The 21,939-nt window shown below is 40.1% G+C and overlaps 1 protein-coding gene across 3 annotated transcripts in view; it reads right to left on the bottom strand.

The window, feature by feature from the left end:
• Window positions 1-21,939, bottom strand: part of skap1 (src kinase associated phosphoprotein 1) — a 362,424-nt gene that overhangs the window by 101,305 nt on the left and 239,180 nt on the right. The gene's annotated exons all lie outside the window — the stretch shown is intronic.

The following is a 21,939-nucleotide window of genomic DNA, read 5'->3' as shown; positions in this document are numbered from 1 at the left end:
CATCTTCAGTGGCTGAGTGGGATGTTGTCTACTTGCTTATATTATGCAAATTGATAAGTACTTTAGAGTTTCTGTTAAGTCAGTGTTAATTCGTCAATTTTAATGCTTTGCTTTCTTTAAAAAAGCAATACCTCATTTTTTTACTGCTCTCTGTCTCACCTCTTTAATTAATGTATCTTTAATTGGAGCTGCTGGAAGTGCCTGGTGCATTATAATTCAGAATATGTCCTACTTATGAGTTCAACCACTCATCCATGTTGAAAAGATAGTAAAGAAATTCCTGAGAAACCTCAGTAAGATAGATTAGGAGCTGAGTTCAAAAAGGTTCCTTGTTAGACTACAACTCCCAGGATCTTTCAGCCAGCACTCAGGAATTCTGGGAATCCAAAATCAACTTTTCCAGGCTTGGTTAGGAGTGTCTTCCAACTTCTTGACATGAGTGTTTCTCTGCTCCTGAACGTCTCAAACACAAGAGTGATCTCCCTTCTCAGACAGATTTAGGCTTTAAACCTGGAAATGTTTTTAAATGGATTTTCAGAGGCAAGCAAAAGGCACCTTGTAGTACTTGTAATACTTTTAAGAGATGTAGTGAAAACAAAGTGAACACATCTTGAAAGATTTGTGACTTAAAACACATTTTGAAGTAGTTTTCGCTCTGGGAGTAGGAGCCCAGTGGTGAGTTTTGGACACATAATTAAATAAAAAATATCTCACTTTCTATTACAGTTCACTGCACACTATGGTAACATTTAACATATATCCTACTCATCAAGCCTGGTCCTGCAAATCGATCCCTGGTCTGTCTCAACCAGAGATTTACACCCTCTCTCAGACATTTACATAACCTTTTGCCTGGCCTGCTTATATTTCTTGTTAATTAGCTGAAAGCTCAGAGTGTCGAGTCAATTACTTCTTCCAGTTCCTCAGCAGGAGAACTGGAAATCAGAGGACCCAACCTGGAGTTCTGTATTGGCAAAGCAACACCAAACCAGAATACTGCTGCTCCAAATTGCTGGACTATAGATCTCATCACATCAAGACTGGAATTTGCCATGCATTGTGGCAAATCTGGAAGGGGCATGGAGAACCTTATTGCTCCACGTCCCGCATTGCCCTGCTTCCCCCTCACCCCATGGGGGGGGGATGTCTGCTGCCCGGCTTCCCCCCCCCCCCCTTGAGAATTCTTGGAGAACAGGAGAAGTCTCAGCAGACTGGAGGAGGGCAAATGTTGTCCCTATCTTCAAGAAAGGAAAAAAAGAGGACCCGAACAATTACCACACAGTCAGCCTGACATTAATAGCAGGAAAGTTTCCGGAGCCTATCATTAAGGAGGCAGTTTGCAATCACTTAGAAAGGAATACTGTGATTACTAAAAGTCAACATGGATTTCTCCAAAACAAGTCATGTCAGATCAATCTTATCTCTCTCTCTCTCTCTCTCTTTTTTTGATAGAGTTACAACTTGGTAGGTGCAGGGAATGCTGTGGATGTAGCATATCTTGATTTCAACAAGGTCTTCGACAAAGTCCCCAGTGACCTTCTTGCAAGCAAATTAGTCAAATGTGGACTAAGCAATTAGGTGCACTTGTAACTGGTTAAGTGACTAAACCCAAAGGGTGCTTACCAATGGTTCCACTTCATCCTGGAAAGAAGTGACTAGTGGAGTGCTGCAGGGTTCTGTCCTGGGCCCAGTACTGTTCAACATGGATGACTTAGATGAAGGTTTAGAGGGCATCCTTATCAAGTTTTCAAATGACACCAAATTAAGAGAGATAGCCAATACTCCATAGGACAGGATCAACATTCAAAATAACCATAACAGATTAGAGAGCTGGGCCAAAACCAACTAAATGAATTTCAACAAGGGCAAATGGAATATACCACATTTAGGCAGAAAAAAATGAAATGCAAAAATACAGAATGGGTGATGCCTGGCTCGACAATAGTCCATGTGAAAAAGATCTTGGAGTCTTCATGGACAACAAGTTGAACATGAGCCAACAGTATGATGCAACAGCTAAAAACCCAATGGGATTCAAAAGGAGCATAGTGTCTAGATCAGGGGTTCCCAAACTAAGGCCCGTGGGCCGGATGTGGCCCTCCAAGATCATTTACCTGGCCCCCGCCCTCAGTTTTAGACTTAGGCTCGCCCAAAGTCTGAAATGACTTGAAGGCACACAACAACCACAATCCTAATTAACATGGCTATCTCATTGGCCAGAAGCCAATGTTTATATTGGAAAGTGCTTATTGTACTCTTAAAGGTTATATATTATTTGATGTCATGGCCTATGGCTGGTACAATAAACAATTCAATTCTCCTTTTCATTAGCCAGAAGCAGGCCCACACTTCCCATGGAAATCCTGATAGGTCTATGTTGGTTAAAATTGTTCTTATTTTTAAATATTGTTTTTTCATTGTTGTTAGGGGTTTTTTTGCGCTACAAATAAGCCATGTGCAGTGTGCATAGGAATTTGTTCGTATTTCTTTTTCAAATGATAATTCGGCCCTGCAACAGACTGAAGGATTGTGGATCGGCCTCTGCATAAAAAGTTTGAGGACCCCTGGTCTAGATCGAGAGAAGTCATGGTGCCTTTGTATTCTGCTTTGGTTAGACCTCACCTGGAATGCTGCGTCCAATTCTGGGCAATACAGTTTAAAAGAGATATTGACAAGCTGGAAGGTATCCAGAGGAGGGTGACTAAAATGATCGAAGATCTGGAGACCATGCCCTGTGGGCAGCATCTTAAACAACTGAGTATGTTTACCCTGCAGAGGGGAAGGTTGAGAGGAGATATGATAGCCATGTATAAATATGTGAAAGGATGCCATAAGGAAGAGGGAGTGGGCTTGTATTCTGCTGCCTTGGAAACTAGGACTCGGAGAAATGGGTTCAAATTCAGGAAAGGATATTCCACCTGAACATTAGGAAGAACTTCCTGACTGTACGAGCTGTTCAACAGTGGAATTCTCTGCCTTGCAGTGTAGTGGAAGATCTTTCCTTGGAAGCTTTTAGACAGAGGCTGGATGGCTATCTGGCAGGGGTACTCTGCTTGTGCTTCTCCTGCAAGGCAGGGGGTTGGACAAGATGGCCCATGTGGTCTCTTTCAACTCTATGCTTCTATGCAACACAGGAAGCCTCCTGTGTTGCTGCGGTGGCCAACTTTGCTCCCTCTTTACACCTCAGAATCCCACTGGAAGTTGATCTACGTCATGAGATGGAATCCGGCAGGCTCCATGTTGCAAGTGAAGAAGAACCATACAATGGGCAATTTTGCCCATCTGATGAGGTCTTAAGAGATGTACCGCACAAAGAATCCACAAAGACTGTTGGATTCTAAACTCTGGTCATATCCAATTAACATACATCAAATTGTTTTTTGGGGTCATTACAATCCCATTCATGCTGCTTTAATGGAATCCATGAATTAAATACACTAAATACAGTCCAATAATCTCTGAGCAACAGAGAACTGCTTCTGTTTGGAATTCTGAGCTTCATACATGACACAGAAGAAAACATATTATTGTCTACATCAGTGGTTCTCAAACTTATTTGGCCTACCACCCCCTTTCCAGAAAAAATATTACTCAGCGCCCCCTGGAAATTATTTTTTTAAAATTTTTAATAGCAATTAAACAGGAAGATATATGTATTAATGCATATGGCAAATGCACCTACGACCATCACTGCCCCCAGGATCACTGCAGCGCCCACCAGGGGGCGGTAGCGCCCACTTTGAGAATCACTGGTCTACATGGTCATTTGTCCCAGAGATTTCTACAGTTTCCTTGCTGGTCAACAGGTATGTGAGTAGGGTGAAGAAGGAACACAGGTATGTGTGTAGGGTGAAGAAGGCTGTCAGCACTAAAGGGTATGATATACTAAAAGATCTTGATTTCCTGATAGCCTTAACAACTCCCCTATTTCATTCTTCCCTTCTGTCACTTTTCTTTCCTTTTCCTCACTACTTAGTTCCTTCTAAAATCCATGAGGCAGCGGAGGCTTAGACTTAGAAACCATATGATGAATGTCTTCTAATTCTTCTTTTTTGACTTATTTTATTCAACAGGGAGATGATTATTCCAGCTTCTAACAAATTTACTGTTTCATTAGTGAAATATATGAATAACTTCAATGTTAATCAGTCAATCTACGTAGTTCTACTACATTGTGAAGTGTGATTTAAAGAATTAATAACTTATTAAATTAGCCATGCTCCCCAAACTCTGATCAACCCCTACAACAGCTGTGTTGAACTCATTTTAAAAGAGGGCTACATCAGCCTTATGGCTGCCTTCAAATATAGAGAATCTGTGGATACAGAGGGCCAACTATAATTGTTTCACGTAGTGGTTGGTGCTCTTTATTTTTTACTAAATTTTTGTCCCCAGAGGTCATTGAATGACAACTCCCATCACTTTTGATTATCAGCCATACAGACTGGAAATAATGGGAACTGCAGCCCAGCAGCACTTGTGGCTCTGAGGTTGGGGAAATGTTAAAGGACATTTTAAAACCAGATATCAGATCCACACACCTTATATCTAAATTCAAACACCACTATCCTGACTAAACAGAACAAACTGCAGCCTTCCAGATGTTATTGTATCACAACTCCCATCAGCTCTAGTCATGATGTACGATGATGAGGAATACAGAAGTAGTAACCCAGCAACTGGAGGGCCACATGAAATGACATGACAGACCGGATTCAGGCCAGTAGCCTTGCATTTGACATATGTGCCGTACAACATAAAGAATGGCTTAAGATGCAGAAGAGAACCCAACCAAGATTCAGGCTGCGAGTTTGATTGCAGTAAATTCAGTTGAAATCAAATCTATTCCAACAATACTGCCCAAACACACAATTCTAACCTTCACTCTCTGACTACTACAGTTACAGTTGACCCTAAATATGAAATGAGAACAAACTGGAAAAACTGCAACATATAACATCAGTGACCTCACACGGACCCCCTGCAAACACTGCAGCTAGAATGTGCTGTAAAACTGGAAGCTAGAGCTGTGAAATAGCAAACTACAGCCCAGTCTAACCCTTCCTCATTGTACCACCATGTTTTCCTTATGCTGTAATAAAGGAGATATAATGTCTGGGCATGCTCTTTTTTCTTTTTTTTTTACAACCATTATAGAATCAGAAGCACTAACATGTTCCAGATCAGGCCTGGGTGGCTAGCTCTGGAATTCAACAGGGTAGATCTAACCTGATCTGGAGCAAATCAAAACTGGTCTGAGTCACAATAATTAGCACAATAATTAACTTAGGAGTAGGAAAACACTTTATTTAAATAATTGACATTAAGAGGGAAATACCAAAGAGTAATTGTGGCTTTAAGTAGTTTATTCAAGTGGGACAAATTGTGTCACCTGAATACTGAAAGGGGGGAAATTCAACATACAAGGGGTCATAAGATTACAAAGACAAGAAGTAACACAAAGGAGTCAAGATTTAGCAAGAACATTAGTATTTGATGAACAGAAGGACCAAAGAGGAGAAGAGGAAAAAAGCAATGAAGATCGATAAGGAGGAGGATATCATGAAAAGGCTGAAAGGTTAAGAGAAGTTTAAATCTAATACAAAACCATAGAGGAAACCAGTGAAGGGAAACCTATAGCAATGTAGGTATAACTAAGATGTGTAGAAGGAATTATGAAATGAGCAGAACAGCTGAAAATGGTTCAAGGGAAAGCCATCGTGTACTATGTATAAAATGCTATAGCAAAACAACATGGGAAAGACTAAGCGACGGCATAGCAGAAATAATATTTTTAAAAGGAAGGTTTTAGAAACTTTGAGACAGAAAGGAACTATAAACCTGAGCTAAAGCAGCAATAAGAACCAAAAGAAAGAAAGAAAGAATAGGATGACAACAAATGTCTTATCTTCTCAAGAATTGATGTGCTGCTTCTAATCTGAGAAAAAGTAAAAGCAAAACTATTTAGAGTGACCAATTGGGAATCAATCAATAGGGAGCATTTACACAGATTAAATAGTTCGTATTGGCATGAAGTCAAAAACGCCAAAGAACAAACAGAATAAAAAAACAAAAATACCAAATGTATGAAAGGAAGAAAAAGTAAGGCAAAGAAATAAGCATTCCCAACTTAACATACATATGAACATAAAGGATTTTATATGGATTTGTCTCTGCTTTCTTGAGCTCCAAAACTACATTGAAAAACATTGAAAGAAAATGTTAGAAACAAGCTAGAAAAAGTGAGAAGAAAGGAAATTGAACTAATGAGAATACACAAACATTTTGAAAAGAAAGAAAAAGAAAATAATTATTGTAAAAGAATAGAGTTCTAAAGAACACTGTAAGTTACTTTTTGAAAGAATAACATGTTTTAAGCAAAAAAGGCCAACCACAGAAGAAAGAGATCAAATATATTAGCTGACCATGCATTCTGGGAGATGTTCAAAAATGTGACTTTTCCAGCTTCTAATCTAGGGTCATGTATGTCCTCAAAGAAATGCTTCCTCTAGTTTCATGACAAATAAGCAAACAGCACAGGCACCTCCACTTGCCTAGATGTGACAATGAAGGAAATATATGCTACTTCAAAATCAGTCAGGAAAATAGCAACCTGGACAAAAAGAAAACACTGTTTTCTCTTTGTAGTCTTTGTAGTCACCCCTGCCAAATTCCTAAAGGTAAGGAATTCCTCTCTCTGGACCTGCAGCGGTGAGTATGGCAGGCGTCTGTGGAAGCCTTGGCAATATTCCAAGTAGTAGTTAATTTATCTCAGACCCATCCATCTGCTATCTAAAAGTGCTACTGATAATCTCCCCAGTGGTCATGTTCACTGCTTTTTAGGCATGAAGCCTGTACCAGGAGAGGTTTCTCCTTGTTTTGCTATGCAGCTCTCTCTTAACATGCCAATTCATCTATGTTGTCAAATTTTCCTTCTACTTTTCTCTTCCTTCAGAGAACTATTTTCATTTTAGAGTTTTATGACTCTGCAAAACTCTGGGGGTAGATATAAATCCTTGCAAATGTGTCTCAAGGTGAGCATGAGGCACAACTGCAGCAGCCAAATATAAGAGTTCATTTGTGCAAATTCTCTGCCTTCCTCCCCATACTGTGCGTGTATATGTGCCTTCAAGTTGTCTTTTAACTTATGGCGACCCCATGAATTTCAGAGGATTTTCCTAGGCAAGGAATACTTGGAGTTGGTTTCAACAGTTCCTTTCTCTGGAATATAGCCTACAGCGTCCGGTATTCATTGGTGATCTCCTATTCAAGTACTAACTAGACCTGACCCTGTTTAACTTCTAAGATCAGACAATTCTGGAGACTTTAGGGTCCTTTATTGAGGAAGAACATGAGTTTTTCTTCTCTTCCTCCCAAACTTAGGAATCCCTAGCTTTAAACCTATCTTAAAGAATTGGTTCTTTTGCAGACTGCTCAGGCACAAAAACACAGAGCACAAAAACGGAGGAAAATGAATGTGGCACTTACTCAAACGCAGTCCTTCCTTTACACTCAGCCCACATTAGATTCTAGATTCAAATTCAAGTCTGTCATGACTCAAATGGGCCATTAGCTCACCTGAATACCCCTTCCCACCACTGTAGATAGACCAGATGTAGTCATTTGTGCATTTTAAACAAGCACATTTTCCTGATTTCATATAATCCATAATCGATGTAAAAAATTTGAAAGATGCTGAAACAGAATTAAGTTCTTGGGGCAAGCATGAAAAGTTCTTGGGCAATTACTTCTGTTTCAATTAGCTTCTCTCACCTCTAGCTAAGGGGCATATTTCTATGTCCTGTTTTTTCTGCTGGCATAGATCAGACACCTCTCCTATAAAAGGACAAAACCCTTGCCATTCCCCCAGTAAAGACTTTACCAGGAACCAAGAAGAACATTTTGATTCACACTTAATATCCTACATTAGTTCAGGTCCTACTTACCTGTCTGACCACATCTACTCATACCAACCCGCCCGAATGTTAAGATCTTCCAGTGAGGCCCTTCTCACAAATGCAGTTGGTGTCAAGGAGAGGGCCTTCTCAGTGATCGCTCCAACCCTTTGGAATTCCCTCCCCAAAGAGGTTAAAACAGCCCGCTCTCTGACATCTTTTAAAAAGCAGCTAAAGACCTTCCTGTTCACATAAGCTTTCAATTAAGATACTTAGTTTGGAATGACAGGAAGGCTAACTTTTAGTGAGTTGTGCTAGGTTTACCATCTGTATTGATGAGTTTCCTACAACAACTGTATTTGATAAATTGTAAACTTGGTTTTATGTGTTATTGTTATATGTATGCTTGATTTGTACTGTTATTTTATAATGCCGCTTTGGGTCCCGTTTAGGGAGAAAGGCGGGACACAAATAAAGATTTATTATTATTATTATTATTATTATTATTATTATTATTATTATTATTATTATTTATTACATACGTTGATTGAATGAGAAGCCTCTGGTGGCACAGCGTGTTAGACCACTGAGCTGCTGAACTTGATGACTGAAAGGTCGGCAGTTCAAATTCGGTGAGCAGGATGAGCTCCCGATGTTAGCCCCAGCTTCTGCCAACCTAGCAGTTCGAAAACATGCAAATGTGAGTAGATCAATAGGTACTGCTCCGGTGGGAAGGTAACGGTGCTCCATGCAGTCAGGCCAGCCACATGACCTTGCAGGTGTCTACGGACAACACCAGCTCTTCAGCTTAGAAATGGAGATGATCACCAACCCCCAGAGTTGGACATGGATAATGTCAGGGGATAACCTTTACCTTACCTCAATTGAACTGCTGAGGTATTTAATTGTAAGTTATTCTATAACATGAAAAAGTGATAAAAATGCCCTGGTATAGATCTCACAAAAAGTCTATGTTTCTATGACTCTATCATTACATTACAAAAAGGAACAGAGCACTCCTTCCCTGACTCCAAATTAAAGTTTGGACAGTTCTCTCAAAATGCAACCATCTTCATATTGAGCTGCAATCTGTTTGCCTTTACAGTAAGGTCAGTTGTACATTAAAAAGTGTGGCTCTTTCTTGAAATCAAACCCTGCCCCCCCTCCTGTTGAAAGCCCGCAAATCTAAATGTCATTTTGCAGCACACATTTATAATTACCATCACAGTCCTGGTACACAGGGAGACATTTGCCAATATGAATATTAACATTAATATGCCCAATGCCAGTTCACCGATCCTGCTGGCAGGGTTGTAAAAAATGCTTGAGTGAAACTTTTATTTAGATGTTAAAAGATTCCAAGTCTCAGCAGGGGTGGCAGCGGCCGTCCCTGTGAGTTCCCATCGCTGCTCGAGCTCGAATTGAATTACACCAGGGGGAAGGCGGGAAGCTGACAGTGAGCTGCCGCACTTATTTAATCTCATTTGCCATAAGAACATTGTCAGCATGGGGCTTTCCCTTGTCTCCATTTCTCAAAGAAATAAGTCTGCAGGAAAACAGGCTGGACTCAGCTGCTCGTTTTGCTGGAAGCCAAAAACAAGAAGCTTAACCAACCAGAATTTGGATACCATTCGGTCATCTAATCTGACCCAAGATTGTATTGTGTGTGCCATCACATATCCACACCCCATGCACATAGCCCCATGAAGTGAGGCTAAATTTTCTTGTTTGCCTTGTCATCATGAAAACAGCAAGCTCGGTTTTGCCTGTCTTGCAGACACAGCTTGGAAGTAATGAATTACCAGTACTCGCAATTACCAGTTCCCTGCTTCTCCATTCAGCAACAAGGGTGTGATATGACATTTTAAACATACTGTGCAGCAATGAAGTTAATTTATTTGAGCAGTGAGTAATGCTTTCTAGTTCCTTTTCAAAGTTACCTTTTAGGGGAGTACTTAGACATTTTAGAGACATCTTGACAGGCCTTCCCATCTTAAGAATCATAGAATCATAGAGTTGGAAGAGACCTTATGGACCATCCAGTCCAACCCCCTGCAAGAAGCAGGAAAATCTCATTCAAAGCACCGCCGACAGATGGCCATCCAGCCTCTGCTTAAAAGCCTCCAAAGAAGGAGCCTCCACCACTGTCCGGGGGAGAGAGTTCCACTGCTGAACAGCTCTCACAGTGAGGAAGTTCTTCCTGATGTTCAGGTGGAATCTCCTTTCCTGTAGTTTGAAGCCATTGTTCTGCGTCCTAATCTGCAGGGCAGCAGAAAACAAGCTTGCTCCTTCCTCCCTATGACTTCCCCTCACATATTTGTACATGGCTGTCTCCTCTCAGCCTTCTCTTCTGCAGGCTAAACATACCCAGTTCTTTAGGCCGCTCCTCATAGGGCCTGTTCTCTAGACCCTTGATCATTTTAGCCGCCCTCCTCTGGACGCTTTCCAGCTTGTCAACATCTCCCTTCAACTGCGGTGCCCAGAATTGGACACAGTGTGATTCCAGGTGTGGTCTGACCAAGGCAGAATAGAGGGGTAGCATTACTTCCCCGGATCTAGACGCTATACCCCTATTTATGCAAGCCAAAATCCCATTGGCTTTTTTCGCCGCTGCATCACATTGTGGGTTCATGTTTAACTTGTTGTCCACGAGGACTCCAAGGTCTTTTTCACACATACTGCTGTCGAGCTAGGCATCATCCCCCATTCTGTATCTTTGTATTTCATTTTTTTCTGCCTAAGTGAAGTATCTTGCATTTGTCCCTGTTGAACTTCATTTTGTTAGTTTCGGCCCATCTCTCTAATCTGTCAAGATCATTGTGGATTCTGCCCCTGTCTTCTTGAGTGTTAGCTATCCCTCCCAGTTTGGTGTTGCCTGCAAACTTGATGATCATGCCTTCTAACCCTTCGTCTAAGTCGTTAATAAAGATGTTGAACAGAACTGGGCCCAGGACGGAACCCTACGGCACTCCACTCGTGACTTCTTTCCAAGATGAAGAAGATGCATTGGTGAGCACCCTTTGCATTTGTTCACTTAACCAATTACAGATCCACCTAACCGTAGATTTGTCTAGCCCACATTTGACTAGCTTGTTTGTCAGAAGGTCAATGGGGGACCTTGTTGAAGGCCTTACTGAAATCCAGACAGGCTACATCCACGGCATTCCCCTCATCTACCCAGCTTGTAACTCTATCGAAAAAAGAGATCAGATTAGTCTGGCATGATTTGTTTTTGGTAAATCCGTATTGACTATTAGCAATTACCGCATTTGTTTCTAAGTGTTTGCAGACCACTTCCTTATGATCTTTTCCAGAATCTTGCCTGGTATCGACGTGAGGCTAACTGGACGGTAATTGTTTGGGTCGTCCTTTTTTCCCTTCTTGAAGATAGGGACCATATTTGCCCTCCTCCATTCTGCTGGGACTTCTCCTGTTCTCCAAGAACTCTCAAAAATGATTGCCAGTGGTTCCAAAATAACTTCCACTAGTTCCTTCAATACTCTTGGGTGTAGTTGATCCGGCCCTGGAAACTTGAATTCATTTAGAGCAGCCAGATATTCCTGGACGACTTGTTTCCCTATTTGGGGTTGGATTTCCCCCAATCCTTCATCCACTCCATGTTGCTGTGGTTGAGGCTGGCTTTCTTTTTGTGAGAAGACTGAGGCAAAGAAGGCATTAAATACTTCTGCCATTTCCCTTTCCCTGGTCAGAATTTCCCCATCTTCTCCTCGCAGAGGCCCTATCGCCTCCTTGTTCTTCCTTTTTCTACCAACGTAAGCAAAGAAGCCCTTTTTATTATTTTTAATGTCTCTGGCAAGCCTGAGTTCGTTTTGCGCTTTAGCCTTGCAAACCTTTTCGCAACCTTTTTCTGTTATTATCTTATCAATCTTACACCCATGCCCAAAAACAACACGTAAGAAAAATAACAGTGAAACCACAGGCAGCACAAGATGTAACAGGAGTTGCTTTCTTGGCACTGTTATCAAAAAATGAAGATGTCTCCTTTAAACAAATTATTTTTAAAAAGTAACTTTCCAGGCTGAGCTCATTAGATTGTTGTTCTAGATTTTAAAAACAAAGGACAGGATCCTATAGTGTAGTGGCCTCACTTGCAGGTGTAGTAGGCATGAACTGCACCAGGTTGATACCATCAGAAAGCATGACACTATGATCATATCCCTGTAGTTGTATCTAACCACAGAAATATATTTTAAGCCAGTTTACATGTGCCATACTACATATCTACAAGGCTAAACTTTGTAGTAATTTACTTTTTGTGTCTTCTCATTCACGTGTATTCTGGTCACACCTGTCATTACTACCCAGTTACAACAACACTTCAAATCATGTGGTTTCATCTGGATATACAAGCATGCACTGTTGTTTGCATTGTTGCTATTTTTAAAGTCATTTATTTTGTCATTTTTTCTGTTATTTTAGGTATAATACTGTGGTATGATTTTTGTATGGGAGGAATTCTATGAGTGTGAAACCATGAGTTACCACACTGGATGACACCAACTCTAATGAAACCACTGCTATAGTGACAAACAGCTCATGCAAAAACCATAGCATGGGATGTATTCCTCACTCTGAGCTCGTTGAAGAAGATATCCAAGACCTATTTATGCAAGCAAAACAAAAGCAGATAGCTTTCAGCAACTTATTTCTTTGATGGGCCCTTCAAACCCATCAAAGGCATTATAGGTGGAACTGATATACGTGAATTTCTAGCACTCCCCCATCAAAGAGTCTCAGATCCTGTAAAACCAGGATTCAATAAATAGATGGCTTAGAGCTGGACTGTCCCTCTTCCTAGCTTCTTTGCTTCATTGAACACAAATTTCTTCTCTTCCTTACATATAACCATACTCCCAGAACATATAGAATCTCAGCCAATAGATACATAATCTAAAACAAATTTTTGCATTAAGTAACAAGCTGATTCTGAATCAACAGGGTCAGGAAACCATTCCTCAGTAAAGATTCAATCAATGCTTTGCTCTAGGGGCATTACACAGACAGGAGACCTGCACATAATACAGAATTTACTATTCTGTATTAATCCCATGTGGATCAGGTTTTCCTTCCTACAGTATTTACTACAGTATATCTTGGCATATTGTAATCACCGCTACAATCCAATTGTCCTATACAAGCCCTATTAAAATGAATAGGAGTTGTACAGGAAGATTACGATCCTTTTAGTGACTCAACAAAGTAAACAGGATTACACTCCTTATGTTTTCTTGTTTTGTTTATAAGGGCAGTAAATATCCCTTTTGATTCACAATAATCTTACATTAACTTTGGGGCAGCTATAACTGGGGTGGAATTTTGTAGAAATGCAAAATTCTTTTTTACTTTCTGTGTATCCTTAGCCTATCTTTCTGTGTATAGAAAATGATCTTAAAATTAACCAGCTTGGAAAAAACTGGATGAAAATAGTTAGTTGCAAAAACACATCCCCACAATAATTAGGGATAACATCATTATTTTACTGTTGCAACATTAATTCAGAAACAACCTTTAAACTAACTTTTCTAGATTTACATTTATAAGAATCACCTTACTAAACAATGGAGGAGGAATATCACATATTTTATACCCGGAGTTGTACTGCTGTCTCAGACTGTAGTGTATATTTTGGTGGCACAATGAACAGAAAGGAGTGTTTTGTACAACAAATGGCTTATCACATTCAGCTATTTTAATACTAGTTATGTTTGAGAATCAGGAAACAAAACAACAAAATGATTGTTAAAGCATTCTAACTGCAATCCTAATTAGCTACATTTATTGCACCCTTAAATTATAATATAATTAGTTTTTCAAGTGCTAAGTGTCCACAAAGCATGAATTTTTGCATCCTTTATGTTTAGAGAAAGGCAAGGTGGATGCATCACATGAACCTTTGGGAAGCTCTCCTGGCCAGTACTATTCCCAGTGCTGTTGGGACAACTCTGTAAAATTCCCTCCTCTGCATATTTTATGCCCAGGAAAGACCTTTATATAATCCGGAAATACACAGGGTCAAGAGGGGGCATGTTTTTTGAAGGGAAGAGGGAGTTTTCTCTAAAATAGACCAGAAAATGGGTGCACTTGCAGCTCTCCAAAACTCCCTCGTAGTCTCATAATACCTTGTAGTTGTCTTCTTCTATGGAAAGCACAGTATGTATGGGACAATCTTTTTAAAAAACCCTATGCTATGTACATCCATTAAATGTTTACTGGGTCACAACAATTAAAGATCTCAATTGATTGCATCTATTTAGTTATACAGAGAGAAGACTAAATAAAATAAATTGGTTTTAACACAGTCCTGATAAACTGAAGGCCTACTGACTTCCAGGGTGGCTGCTAGATTTCATGTCAATCGTATGGCCAAGTTAAGTTCAGCACTTTGGATAGTTCTTTTGAAGTTCAAATTACATCTGGAATTGATTCACTGCTACAGTGAAATGGTAGCCATCACTATTCATTTCAGTGGCCGATAGCTGCCATTTCAATGGCTGATGGGTGCAACCTACTATTATTGGATTGGTAGGACTTATTTCTGTAGATTGTAAGCTAATACTTGGAGCTACATGTTTTCCTTTAGCCTTAACAGAATCTATGAATTCAACTTGAATAGAAGTTAGGCCGAACGATCTAAAATTTCTGTGATAATTTCCTCAAGTCTTTTGTTACATGATACATTTAATACCCTAATAATGAAGTAGATTGGAATGTTGTCACTTAAATGAAAACTTAACTAAAATCTGAACAGCTTATTACTTTGGCAACTAGTTCCAAAGAGACTTGCTATCTATGCTTAGCATGATCTTCCACCTGTATGCCCTGTAAAAAATGTTGCAGGGAATATTACAGTTCCTAATTTATTATTTACTACTGTAACTTTTCAGAACCTGTAGAGTATGGACAGGAAAAGACAAGATAAGGCAATATTTCAAAGAAAAAAACAGGAAGCCGCATGAGATAAATGTAATACACTTGTCAACATATGGATCATTTCAAATTGATCCTCGACAGAGTTAATTTTATGGCATTGGAGTAAATAAGAAAGTGTGTGAGAAGGGATCAAGCAGAAATATTTTATGTAGACATTTTTGTAAGAAGCTAGTAAGCAGAAATTCAAAAAATGTGAGCATCGACAAGAAGGTAACTACATTGAGTCAATGCTAGAGTGACAATCAATGATAGCAAATCATATGGAAAATACTTATTCAAGTAATGGATTTATTAGCAGGAGTTATCTTTGCATTTCTAAGGGCATGTTCAAACTGAATCTTATTTTATGAATGTACACATACATCATTATCTCAGTCTAGCAAAAGGCTCTTAAACTATTGATGAATAAGGTTGTTGTATGTTTTCCAGCATGTTCTTGGTGGCATGGGAATACCAAGTCACCTTGTTTGTCTCCTGAGAAATCTGTATAAAGACCAAGTAGCCACAGTAAGAACAGATCATGGAACAACAGACTGGTTCAAGATTGGGAAAGGAGTATGGCAGGGCTGCGTACTTTCACCCTACCTATTCAACTTGTACGCAGAAGACATCATGCGATGTGCGGGACTTGACGAATCCAAGGCTGGAGTTAAAATTGCTGGAAGAAACATTAACAACCTTAGGTATGCAGATGATACCACTCTGATGGCCGACAGTGAGGAAGAGCTGAGGAGCCTTATCACCAAGGTGAAAGAAGAAAGTGCAAAAGCTGGGTTGCAGTTAAACATCAAGAAACCCAAGATCATGGCAACCACACCTATTGATAACTGGCAAATAGAGGGAGAAAAGGTGGAGGCAGTGACAGACTTTATATTTCTAGGCAGACTGCAGCCAGGAAATCAGAGGAGGTTTACTTCTTGGGAAGAGAGCAATGGCCAACCTTGATAAAATAGTGAAGAGCACAGACATCACACTGGCAACGAAGGACCGCATAGTGAAAGCAATGATACTCCCCATAGTAACGTATGGATGCGAGAGCTGGACCATGAGGAAGGCTGAGCGAAGGAAGATAGATGCTTTTGAACTTTGGTGCTGGAGGAAAATGCTGAGAGTGCCTTGGACCGCAAGAAGATCCAACCAGTCCATACTCCAGGAAATAATGCCCAGCTGCTCACTGGAAGGAAGGATACTAGAGGCAAAGATGAAGTATTTTGGCTACATCATGAGAAGACAGGAAAGCTTGGAAAAGATCACGATGCTGGGGGAAATGGAAGGAAAAAGGAAGAGAGGCCGACCAAGGGAGAGATGGATGGACGGTATCCTTGAAGTGACTGGCTTGACCTTGAAGGAACTGGGGGTGGCGACAGCCGACAGGGAGCTCTGGTGTGGACTGGTCCATGAGGTCACAAAGAGTTGGAAACGACTGTGTGATTGAGCAGCAGCATGTTTTCTGGGCTGTAGGGCCATGTTCCAGAAGTATTCTCTCCTGACGTTTCGTCCCCATCTATGGCAGGCATCCTCAGAGGTTGTATTGTGGGCGAAACGAGAGAATTCTCAAGAGAGAATACTTCTGAAACATGGCCATACAGCCCGGAAAACGTACAACAACCCTGTGATCCCGGCCATGAAAGCCTTCAACAACATATTGATGAATACTACAAAAATACTATTATTTTCTCTTTATTGTGTGAGTCAAAGCATCCGATCACAATTTGCATGCACAGGTTGTATTATTTGGTAAGCCACACAGCAGTCCAGAAAGGTTGTGGAGCTATGGAACTAATCTATAATATTCTGCAGTATCACAGACATAAATGGGCTTAATAGCCAATTTTCCTGATCAGGGCCCTTGGCATTGGAACCTTATATTAAGAGAGCTATAGATCCACACAAAGTCTTTGGAATAGGGATTGAGAAAATACTCAGGCCACTACAATGCACACATGTTCAGAAGGAGCTAGGTTTGGATGGCCTCTGGTTCTTTTTGTAGCATGCAGCATTAACAACTACAATGCCTCCATGGGATCTGTATCCACTAGTGAAACTGACTGACTACAAATCAATTCTACATAAATACACACAAAAATGGCTGTTAAATCTCAGCATTGCCCTTAATGGAGATTTGCTGTGGATTTAATATCAGTACAGTCTCTGTGTGTGCATGTATGAGAGACTGAGAAACAGACAGACAGACAGACAATTGAAACCATATTTTTCTTCCAAGGTATTCAATCCAGCAAGTATGCTGCTCAATCATTCTGTCCTTGTGAATATCCTATGGGATATGTTTATTGTAGTTACTTAAACATTATCCAAAAAGAGGTCAAAAGCAGACATCAGTTTGAATAAAATTTGCATATGCTACTTACACACACACAACATACACATACATACATATGTGTATACACACATACATATACATACACACAAATATAGAAATAATGGCTATAATTTAAAGAGAAATGAGAGTGATCTCCCCATAGTGGCTGGGGATGTTTCTGCCTTGGTGACTTGTGCATTCAGTGTCAAGGTCCTTCTTATGGTGCTTTATCTTTAAAATCAACTTGGGCCAGACAGATCTCCAAACAGAGGGCACCTCCACTGCTCTCTGTACATAAGATGATTCTAGTCCAGTGGTTCCCAACCTTTGGTCCTTCAGGTGCTTTGGACTTCAGCTTCCACAATTCCAAACATCTTGGTAAGCTGGCTGGGATTTCTGGCAGTTGAAGTCCAAAACATCTGGAGGACCAAAGGTTGGGAACCACTGTTCTAGTCAGATTAGACTAGAGGGGAAAGGGCATGTGATGATAACAGGTAAACTGGCCAACAGAGGTAATATTGGGGGGGGGGGGATTCAATGATATTAATAACTGAAAGCATCAGGCTGATTGGGTGCTAAACTCTTCTCCCACCAATACCTTTTCCTGATACCTCTTTCTGGTTCCTCCTGTTGTTTGCTTTCAGTCGCAAAGCCTGGCTAGAACATCCAACACTTGAAGAGGCCGTGATGATGGGGAGTTCAATATGATATCCCTTTCTTCTCTGCTTGAAATGTCTTTATTGCTGTATTGATTTGGGGAGTCACCTGTAGCCACAGGTGAAGAACAAAATGGTGTTCACTCCCCATCCCATACATAATGTCACCTGGACTGGCAGCTGAAACATAGTTCAACACTTGTGATAGGACTATGTCTCCCACCACAACTGAGACAACAGGCTAGTTTAAGGGGTCCGGTTAAGGTCCCTTATACTAGCCTGTTGTCTAGCTGCAGGCAACTAGCCAATCATCAACCTTGCCATGTTGGATTAGATATTGTTCAGATGTGTCCTATGTCTTGTTCAGAAAGGTTTTGAAGGCCTGGAAAGAAAGAGGCTGGTTTCTCCTGCAGTGTTTTATGAAGCTAGTTTGATATTTAAGTGTTTTAACTGTTATTATTAATTTTTACTGTGGTTTTATTGATTTGCTTGTATTATTTTACAATTAGTAATTCTGTGAGTCCATTAGACTGGTAGTACTGCATTTAAATTTTGCTGATAAGTAAATGAATTCATTCTTGAATTCCACTGCACTGTGAGAAATTATGAGCAATGTGTTGGATGGGAAGCTGTATTGCCTATTATCACTATTCATGTTACAAGGAAATCTAACTGGAGTCTCTGCTCAGTTAGAACCCACATGGCAATGACAGCTTTATTTGACAAAAATGGATACCCCGTTTCTCATATTGCACCTTAGATGTAAAAGGTATCTACAACAGAAGTGCTGTCCCTGAGGGAAAACATCTGGATTCCATACATCAATTAAAAACTATATGATTGATGCACACCCCCCATGTTGGATAGAAAGGCCTTTAGTTCTGGATGACGCCTTCCTAGAAAACTATGACCAAATATTTAAAAAGGAGTGATACAGTAGAAATGGGAAACATCAGCCACCCTGATATTTTGAGAAATCAATCTCTGCAAAAAAATTGTAAGAGCCAACACATTCCTCACTTGATTTGTAGACAAGTTCATGGTCCAGAAGGTAGAGGGGCAATAAGAGGAGATGTATTTTGGATATAAACCTAACCAACAAAAATAAATTAGTCAACAGGGTGGAAGTAGTAAGATCCTTGGGTGGGACACAACATTGGATGGAGGTATTTTTAAAAGGTGGCATGTTGCATCTAAATATTTCTACCAACTCACTATGTTGAGAACTGCAACACCAACACCTCAGTATTTATTTGCACAGTTCATTAGCTAAGGCTAACTTCCAGCTAAGAGGAAAGGAAGAAAGACGACAGAAAGGAAAACAAGTTTTGAAAGCAAGAACAGTTGGGAAGTTGCTATAGAAGTTATAGGAAAGGCAGAGCAACTTCAACTTAAAGTTTGACTATATTCTGTTTGCCTGGTTGGCATGCCTGCTTGTACCATCAAAAACTTTAATATTACATTTTTGGGGTGGAGAAGATCAAAATTTTCTTTAATGATATATATACCTTGACAGGCAACTTGAAGGCACAAACACACACATATACCTCATTCTCTTGTTTCTTTTCTTCTTCCCCCAAACATAACATTATGTCAGCTGCTCAGCTTCCCTACGCTTTCAGGACAACATGATTTACTATGTTAAAAGGCAAGCCCTATATCACCTCATAATAAAAACATTAAAGTTAATGCGTCATAAGTGAAGAATTTATTGCCATTAACTCCAATAAACAGTTATAAAACACCCGTCCTTTCCTGTCCAGAAGACGCAGGACTTCATTAAGCTCAACTTTCTTTGTTCAATCTTCACTAGACCGGTCATGTGTGTTCTCGAACTGGTCACCATTTATTGTTAAAGCAGACTAGCTCATTTTCCAGGGGAGTGAGGAAGGCTCAAAGTACCTCCCCCTCCTGCCCTGTTCTCCATTTATTTTGTTCCACAGGCAGCTCCAAGCAGACAGATGGGAGAGAAAAGTTCATGCGACACAAGTCTCGATGGGCTTATTTAAACATCACTGAAATATACGCTCAACAAAAGCTGGCTTTGCTGTGGCCTGCAGGCCATTACTCAGAGAAGGTTGATGTATAAGTAATAACATATGGGCAAGCTGTGTGGTGACACCGCCAACGCACTAGCTCACTTCAGGGAGTCTTTTGCCCAAATATTGGTTGACAACACTTTTAGACCCCAACACTTGCCTTAGATACGAGGAGGAATGAAGAAACAGAAGGCCCTTCCCTCATACTTCCACCAGGATTTTTCAAGTGCCCATTGGCTCTCACCCTTTTCCCTTGCAATCCCATTCACTGGGACCTTATTGCTTTTAGTCTTAAACATTTTGCTGGCCACCTGCAACTAAAAAAAATCATTGTCTTCCAACATAAGACTACATTACAGAGCTACAGGCTTTGATGTTCTTCTAAAAAGCACTAAAATATAATACATTTTAATATTTAAAACTTAGTTTTACTCACATATATAATCATGTGACATGCATCATGAACATGCTAAATTAGCTTGCACAATAGAGACCCTAGATAGTGATGGTGGGTCCACTTTCTTCTGCTTAAAAGCTAATTATTATTTTTTTAGCGTGCGTGCTCATGGACTATAACTCCTTTCTTTAAATGACCAGTCAAAATTGCAGTCCATGAAAACTTATGCTGAAAGATATTAATTTGTTTTTAAGATGCAAGGAACCTTTTTATACTAAAATAGACTAATATAATTATCTTCCTGAAAATTCCTTCTACTGAAATATTTCCATTTCACTGGTTGGGAATCTGGTAGAAAGAGCTGAAGGAGCCAATGAGGGAACGTCACTGAGAAAAGAACATTATTGATAGAGACTACTTGGATGAGAGGCCACCAATGAATACCTGGTGCTGTTGGCTATACTTCAGATAACTGGCAAAATTACATCTAAGTATTCTTTGCCTATGAAAACCTGATGAAATTCATGGACATGGTATAAGTTGACAGGCGACATGAAGACATAGACACATACACCATACTCCTGCTACCTCTGTGCAGCTAAAGGTTTCACTTTCCTCTTGCTGCTTTGAAAATGTTCAGCCACAATGCTGATTCTTAGACTTGGATCTGCCAACAAACATTTTAACTAGAAACCAGTAGTCAGTGAAGCAAACTCCCCAAACCCAGAATAGCTCTTCTCCAATAACCATAACCTTTGATAGTTCTTATTCCATTTTTTCCCCTGACAGACTAAGTGTATTCTAACATTTTCCAGTCATCAGCTTTGATGAAAATAATCCCTCCTGATGATGGTGGCTAGCCAAGGAAACTTCAAGTGGGGAAGTGTTTGAGACAGGGCAAAAGCCATGTGTATGTGTGCAAGGTACAACAAACAAGATGTTATTTTTCATGTGTAAACAGTGGCGACATGGAGAGATATATAAGTATCATATGACCTGTAGGAGGTTGCAGGGAGTTCTTCTCCAGCCATGTCACTCAGGTGACCTCCACCATCTGAGGCATCTTGGCTCTATTTTGCCCAAGGGATAAACTAGAGCAGATGAAGGATGGATCTGACTCTTATCTCTGCATCATCTCATGGCTAGAGGCATAAATCAGACATTTACCATCTCTTCATGAATCTCAGTGTTGAGAAACTTTGTGAAAAGACAGGAAACATTAAATGAATTTGAAAATGACTTCTTCCATTTTCCTCTTATAAAAGAAAGATTATAACTTTCCCTACTTCTCTCTTTCTCTCTGGATTTTAGAATAGAGTTATATTTTATAGAAAAGATAGCTCTTTCCCAAGCACTTGAATATGTGTATAAAATGAACATGGCAAGAAACCTGTTTGCACTCTGTGCAATTTTAGAACAATTGAGCTGGAAACATGCTTCCTTTGTGAAATAAGAGCAGAGTAGTACAGTATCAGATGTGAATCCATATCCTGGGACCTGAAAGATCTTTTCCCTAATGTCTAGAGCTCACTGTACTCATCAGAGCAATTTCAAGGGTTGAGTCCTATCCCTGAAAACAGTTGCCTATGCTCAGTCATGGCAAGTAAAAGCACAGTAAAGTAGCAATTAACCTTTTAAAAAATGACTACACTTCCCACCTACCAATCTGTCACCACCTCAT

The sequence above is a fragment of the Anolis carolinensis genome, chromosome 6 (genome assembly GCF_035594765.1).
Source record: "Anolis carolinensis isolate JA03-04 chromosome 6, rAnoCar3.1.pri, whole genome shotgun sequence".
Lineage (NCBI taxonomy): Eukaryota > Metazoa > Chordata > Lepidosauria > Squamata > Dactyloidae > Anolis > Anolis carolinensis.
This window is presented reverse-complemented; position numbering and strand designations above follow the sequence as displayed.